General features: G+C 38.2%; 2 pseudogenes across 1 annotated transcript; both read left to right on the forward strand.

The window, feature by feature from the left end:
- The first annotated feature begins 227 nt into the window (after window positions 1–227).
- On the forward strand, window positions 228–591 carry LOC143638581 (adenosine 5'-monophosphoramidase HINT1 pseudogene; annotated as a pseudogene).
- A 2,104-nt stretch (window positions 592–2,695) lies between these two features.
- Window positions 2,696–6,750, forward strand: LOC143638777 (zinc finger CCCH domain-containing protein 11A pseudogene; annotated as a pseudogene). The gene is made up of 2 exons (XR_013154629.1): window positions 2,696–2,710; window positions 4,108–6,750. The product of XR_013154629.1 is annotated as a zinc finger CCCH domain-containing protein 11A pseudogene (transcript).
- The last annotated feature ends 1,049 nt before the right edge of the window (window positions 6,751–7,799 follow it).

Here is a 7,799-nt window from a genome sequence, read left to right on the forward strand (position 1 = left end):
TTTGTGCTAGTTTTGGGAGCGAGGAGGAAAAGAAAAGGCAAAGAGCTTTATACTAATGTGTTTTCTGTGAAGCAAGATTAAACATTATCTTTATGTCTATGAGTTTGTTTTACTGTGCTGTGCAAATAGTATATGTAAAGGACAAATGAACCTGCAACCTGCTGGCTCCACAGGTTCCTCTCTCTTGTTGATTTCTCCCCTAGCCACCTTATGGGAGGGAGGCCAAGATGGCAGATGAAATCACCAAGGCTCAGGTCGCCCAACCTGGCAGCAACACCACCTTCAGGAAGCTCATCTGCAAGGAAATCCCTGCCAAATCATTTTCTTGCTTTCCATGACACTTCCCCTCAAGCATCAACACATTTTCTGGTGATACCCAAGAAACATATAGCCCAGATTTCTGCTGCAGAAGATGACAATGAAAATCTTCTTGGACATTTAATGATTGTTGGCAAGAAATGTGCTGCTGATTAAGGCCTGAAGAAGGGTTATCAAATGGTGGTGAATGAGGGTGCAGCTGGGGGACAGTCTGTCTAGAATGTCCATCTCTATTTTCTTGGAGGTCAGCAGATGAACTGGCCTCCTAGATAAGCATGTATTGAGGAAAGTTTTCTTTTCTCTAGGCAATGATTATGTTTGCATTTTTCAATATGTTAAGCAGCATGATTATTTTTGCCTGGGTCTGAAGATATTGAGGAAATAATTTCAAACACCTGTACATAATAAAGACATTGTTGAATGGTTTACAAAAAATAAAGGACAAATGAGTCCTAATTTACATCTAGTCTTTCTACACATTAAATAATTTGCCAGTGTACGATAAAAGGAAAGTTACTAAACTAACATACCATGTTACAATTCATACGAGATTTTTAGCCATCTCTGAGCATTACAGATGCATATATCTGAACTCTGGGTTGATAAGAGATGGGAAGGGGAAGGGTTCTAGGTCAGAATGTTCCTGTTTGGAAAACACTTTCAAATTCTAGCCTTTAAAAACTTTTTGTTGTTGTTGTTTTTTGTTTTGTTTTTGCTTCGAAGTCTAGCCTTTGTTAAGCAAGTTTGTGCAGTTATTCAGTGCTACTGTGTGCATATGGGAAACTTAAGTCCTTCTTGGAAACATCTAGTCTTTCTAGATGTTTAAAACTGCACAACACATGGTAAAAGTATAGGGCTAATGTAGTGTCCTTTAAATATTTTTGTTGTTGTTGTTGCCATGTAGGAATGATTACCATTTAGTGGAATGGAATTGTTACACTTGATATCTTGGAGAGTATGTTGAAGGTTCACTGGGTGAGGGGAGGAGAAAATATGCATAAAGATGCATTCTGTGCCCCTTAATTAGTTCAGATTATCTAGCCATTGTTATATGTGCATTATAGTTAACATTGCTGGGTATTAAGTGATAAGTCCTAATGCCCAAACTATATTAGAAGTAGCAAAATAATCCCTATATAAATACCTTTTTGTTAGTTTTTAGGAAGAACTGTCTTCTGGGAATGAACTTTTTGATTTACTACTTGGAGCTGGGATAGTCCCGAATTTACTCACTGGAATGGTAAAGAGGGAGAAGAGGAAAGATGAGGGGAAGGGCAGCTCTTTGCTAGTATTTCCATATCTAGAAGACAGCTTTACATTATAGCCATATATTTATTTATATGTGCATTTTTGGTAAAATATTTGTGTTTATTGTGCACAAAGTTCATACTTTATTTCACAATATCTAAGCTCTCTAGATGTCCTGAGGTGACAGTGTATCATAAAAAGTAGAGCTAGTGAACTAGCTAACTTGTAAATATATTTTTTGTTATAATTGATAGAAAAGATGCATCTTGGGCATGAAATTGTTTTATCTCTGGTCAGTGTGTATCAGGACTTATTCACTAGGCTGGCAGCATAGGGACAGAAGGAAGTACGCAAGGAAAGCTGGTAGCAAGTGCTCAAGGATTTACATTTTGGTGTGAACCATTGATGTGTGTGCATCTTCTGGCTGTACTACAGGACTACTTTAATTCACAAGGAACATGTATTCTTGCTAGTATTTTAGAAGTAGAAAACTGGTAATGAACCCTGTTAGAAATGTGTTTGGTATATTCTGTTGCTTTATCTCATTTTAAATTGAGCATTAAGGGGATGAATTTTTTTAGTTATAACTCTGCCAGTATGACTATCTAGAGGCCTGTTGCCATTTATGTTTTCAGTGAAATTTTTGTCCCCAAGAAAGGCAGAATTACATTTTTTTAACAGATTGAGTTGGTGTAGTGAATTTTACCTATCAGAAATACTCATGTAGCTTTGAATTGGTGAATCCTCATGATGTGTGGAAAAGCACAATTTCAATCACATAAAATGGGATGTTGGGTGTGTATATACACAACTTGGAGGGACACATTCAACTAAACTGTCCCACTAAACTGCCTATGACTGGATGAATTTGTTATTTGCTTGTGTTTTTCTGTTTTCTGTAATGCCACATTATTAATTTATAAATATAAAAGTTATTTTAAAATTCTGGAAAAAAGATATTAAGTAGGGCAGTCAAGGATTGAATATAAAAGTAACCATTAGAACAAAACTATGACCAATCTAAATACTAATTTAAAAGTCAGCAATTAAGTGGTTCTGCTGCTGTGAGGACGGCGGCAGCCGCGGCTAAGAAAGAAGAAAGACGTGGCAGCAGGCGGGAGTCGGAGATAGTGTCATCGGTTCGGTAAAGTTTCTGTTCTCTGATTTGGGGATATTCCCTGCCCAAAAAAATCCTGGAAAATTGACTAGTATTAAGTGTGAGTAAAAGGTGTCCACTTTTTTTTAAGTTTTGATTTTAGTTTTGTCTTGGATAGTATTTGGCAAGATTTAGCCTAGAAATTATGTAGTATTTATTATGTGAGAATCAAAATTGCTTTGTTACTGGGCTGGTTTCAAAAATTTAGAAAACTCATTTCTGTACATCAAAAAAAATTTTTTTTATTCTTAAATGGTAAATGTACCATTGTGAAATGAAATTTCAACTCCAAAATATACCCTTTTACTAACTGGAGTAAATGGATAATTATAGTCTTTAAAAGCTATAGCCATCAGTAGTAAAGAATTTGGTTCTAGGCTGCATAAGCAAGCCCTTACAGGGCTGGTGTTAATATAAAAGAAGGAAAAAAAAAAAGTCTTCCCTTGGATAAAAGCTTTCTGTGTTTTGACAGTGCCAGTTCAGAATGGCTATAATGCTGCTCTGCCTTCTACAGCTTGCTGCACCACTCTGTAGTTACTCTATAACTATACGTTTCTATCTTTTTTGGTTAAACACTCCTTGATGATGATATAGATACATCATTTTATATACCTTGATATATGTATAAGGGTTTCCCTTTATCTTTATTTTGTGGGCTGGGCAAAATTTAGTGTAACATTAGCTTCGTGCTACTTGGGTATGTAAGTTCACTATTTTTATAATGTACTCAAATCTACAGTCTTTTATAGTGTATTTTTTAAAAGGAAACTTACCCAGATGTTTTATTTCTACACATTGTGTGTGTGTGTGTGTGTGTGTGTTTGTATGTATGTGTATAAGCCAGTTAGTATATGTGTATATTATATACATAAAACACTATATATTTTTACATACAAGTATGCTTTTATTATACAGATAATAAAGATGGGGGAAGGTTTCTGTTTTTTTCTTAATAGGTGAAGAAATCTTGAAGACCAGAAATTGGATCTTATTGAATTTTGGTGTTTTTTTTCTTTTCCTTTTTCCTTTTTTCTTTTTTCCCTTTTTTTTTCTTTTTCTTTTTCTTTTTTTTTTTTCCTTTTTAAATTATATTGTTCGGCTATGGAAGATGGATTTTTAAAAAAAATCTTTGAATTTCAAGTTCATCTTTTAAATGAACTTTTTTGTTGTTGTTTTTTCTTTTTGAGGAGATAACTAATGCTAGCTGTCTCCAGGCTGGCAAAGGTTATTCGAATGGACTTAATCTTCCAGTAGTTGGGAGATGTTTTAAAAACACATCCTGTGTTTCAATTGTGGCTGAGAGGTTTCCTTGGCAATGTGAGGAAGAAAATTCTTTCTGCCTCATTATTATTAATTCATGGATTGAGTGTTGGTTCGACCTACAGGCGTAATAGATTGGAACTCAGTGAAGACACAGACGTTCCTGTTGAGAGCAACCAGCTAATGATTGTGTTTTAAAGCCGATTTCTGTGGTTGAGTTGTCATTTGGAAGATCAAATCCATTTCAAAAGGATTTGGCGCTGGTCCTCACCTTGAGGAAGCAGTAGCTTACTTCAAGAAGCCATTTTCTGGGCTAAGAATTTACCCAGCATGTCTAATCAAGGAGAAGACTGCTATTTTTTTTTTCTATTCTACATGTACCAAAGGTGACAGCTGCCCATTCCGTCACTGTGAAGCTGCACTAGGAAATGAAACTGTTTGCACATTGTGGCAGGAAGGGCGCTGTTTTCGACAGGTGTGCAGGTTTCGACACATGGAAATTGATAAAAAATGCAGTGAAATTCCTTGTTATTGGGAAAATCAACCAATGGGATGTCAAAAACTGAACTGCGCTTTCCATCACAATAGAGGACGTTATGTTGATGGCCTGTTTCTACCTCCAAGCAAAACTGTATTGCCCACTGTGTGTGAATCATCAGAAGAAGAAGTGAAAACAAATTGTCTGTCCAGTCTAATCCCTCCCCTCAGCTGCGGAGTGTTATGAAAGTAGAAAGTTCTGAAAACGTCCCTAGCCCCACACATCCACCAGTTGTAATCAATGCTGCAGATGATGATGAAGATGATGATGACCAGTTTTCTGAGGAGGGTGATGAAACTAAAACACCTACCCTGCAACCAACTCCTGAAGTTCATAATGGATTACGAGTAACTTCTGCTCGAAAACCTGGGGTCAATTTAAAGCAAGGGGAATGTTTGAATTTCGGAATAAAAACTCTTGAGGAAATTAAATCAAAGAAAATGAAAGAAAAATCTAAGAAGCAAGGTGAAGGTTCTGCAGGAGTTTCCAGTCTTTTACTCCAACCTCAGCCTATTCCAGGTCCCGAAAAAGAGAATGTTCGGACTGTGGTGAGGACAGTAACTCTGTCAAACAAACAAGGAGAAGAACCTTTGGTTAGATTGAGTCTTACTGAGAGACTGGGAAAAAGAAAATTTTCAATGGGTGGTGACAATGATCCCCCATTAAAGCGGAGCCTTGCACAGAGGCTAGGGAAGAAAGTTGAAGCTCCAGAAACCAACCTTGAGAAAACACCAAAAAAGTGCAAGTTTCCAAATCTTTGAAGGAGCGACTAGGCATGTCAGCTGGTTCAAATAATGAGGAAGTCACAGAGAGAGTTAATAAAGCTGGTGAAATCCATGTGAAGACATTAGAAGAAATTCTCCTTGAAAGAGCCAGTCAAAAACGTAGAGAATTGCAAACTAAACTCAAGACAGAAGTACCTTCAAAAGCTGATGATTCTATTTCAGGAACAACAAGCTCCTCCACCATCCGAATCAAAACCTTCTCTGAGGTCCTGGCTGAAAAAAAAACATCGGCAGCAAGAAACAGAGAGACAAAAAAGCAAAAAGGATGCCACTTGCATCAAGCTAAAGACTGATAGTGAAGTTAAAAAAGCAGTGGTTTTGCCACCCATAGTTATCAGCAAAGGACAATCAGAGGAACCTGCAGGTAGAACAAAGTCTATGCAGGAGGTACACATTAAGACTCTAGAAGAAATTAAACTGGAGAAGGCACTAAGGGTGCAGCAGAACACCGAGAGCAGCACCAGCTCCCAGCCTCACCCTGAGCCTGCCCCAGGGTCAAGGCGGCTACTTCGAATCACCAAAAGAACAGGTATGAAAGAAGAGAAGAAACTTGAGGAAGGAAGTGAAGTTGCTTCTCAGACCAGTGCTACTGGAGCTGAGGCTAATGAGGCTCCAGATGAAACTATGGGAATTGATATCACTAAAATTCCAGTTAAGAAATGTGAGACCATGAGAGAGAAACACATGCAGAAACAGCAGGAGCGGGGATGTTCACAAAAGGAAAAATCAGTTTTGACGCCCCTCCGGGGAGATTCAGCCTCTTGCAATACCCAAGTGGTGGAAAAACCAGTGCTCACTGCCATGTCAGGCCTCACACGGAAGTTAACCAAGCGGCTTCCCACAAAGTCATCCCAGAAGGTGGAAGTAGAAACTTCAGGGATTAGGGACTCCATATTGAATGTGAAATGTGCAGCACAGACTTTGGAAAAAAGGGGTAAAGCTAAACCCAAAGTAAATGTGAAGCCATCTGTGGTTAAAGTTGTTTCATCTCCCAAATTGGCCCCAAAACGCAAGGCAGTGGAGGTACACCCTTCTGTCATTACAGCTGTGAAGCCACTCAGTTCTAGTAGTGTCCTGCAAGAAAGCCCAGCCAAAAAAGCAGCTGTGGCTGTTGTCCCACTCTTCTCTGAGGACAAACCAATCACCATGCCTGAGACAGAAAAACCTAGAGACAGTTTTGTGCTGCCTCCAACCCAGTCCTCTTCAGATTCCTTACCCCCAGAAGTATCTGGCCCTTCCTCATCCCAAATGGTCACGAAAACTCGCCGGCTCAGCTCTGCCTCAACAGGAAAGCCCCCACTCTCTGTGGAGGATGATTTTGAGAAACTAATATGGGAAATTTCAGGAGGCAAATTAGAAGCTGAGATTGACCTGGATCCTGGGAAGGATGAAGATGACCTTCTGCTTGAGCTCTCAGAAATGATTGACAGCTGAAGGTGGTAGTGAGAACACTTAAAAAAAAAAACTCACCAAAAAACTGGACTTAGTTTCATCTATTGTATCTATTTTAACATTTACCTGAAGTGATCGTCTCAAATTTGCCCCAAATCAGAAGTATACCTCTGAATTATCTGTAATGTGTCCTGGATTCTTTGGGGTCAGATTTTTCCAGTCCCTTGATAACCATTTTTTTCCCCACATCATTTAGCATCCTTGAGGAAAAAAAGTTATTTAATACTCTTTTCTCCACAAAAAAGACTGAGGGAGATCCAAGTGACAAGGGTGCAAGAGAACCTAGTGACTCCTTGAGGTGTTTGTCAGTTTTGGCTGTTTTCCTTTTTGTTGTATTCTTTCTTTTATGTATTGTCTTAATGTTCTTAATATTATCTAAGTTTGGACGAAGACAGCTGCTACCATTGTGGACCAAATTTCATGCTACCACTAAACAAAAAACCCCACTCACTCTGTGTTATATTGTATGTCTTTTTAAAAGTATTTGGAGATACAACTAAGCTTTAAAGAGGGCTGAGCAGCTCAAGAAACCTGAAATACGGACATAACTCTTTGGACCTGATTTTGATGCTTCAGCTGCTCTGTAAGCCTCTGAAGAGCAATAGCTAACTTATTATTACTGTAATTTTTTTAAAGGCTTTAAAGTGCCTCAGGGGTCCTCTGAAACTAATTTTCTACTTGGGATTCCCTGGATTCTTTATAAGAGATGGTAACATGATTAGAGGAATTCTTTTTTAGTATGAAAGTTGTCCCTTCTTCAGTACTTGCCTCCTGTTGGCATTGAATTATCACAGGGACAAAAATTGGTTAATTTTTTAAAATTTCTAACTCTCCTAGCAAGCTCCTCTTGCCCAATATTTATTTGGTGCCCTTTATGCACCACAGGATTAAAAAAAACCGAACTCATTCAAGCTGCCAATATTTGTCTACGGACCGTAGCAGTACACTGAATTGTACTGTAGCAGGGATATTGAGATGCTCTGGGGGTGTATTGTATGCCTTCCAGTTTTCTTCATTTCTGAATTGAATTTTCTTTTCTTGA

This window comes from Callospermophilus lateralis, chromosome X (genome assembly GCF_048772815.1).
Source record: "Callospermophilus lateralis isolate mCalLat2 chromosome X, mCalLat2.hap1, whole genome shotgun sequence".
Taxonomy (NCBI): Eukaryota; Metazoa; Chordata; class Mammalia; order Rodentia; family Sciuridae; genus Callospermophilus; species Callospermophilus lateralis.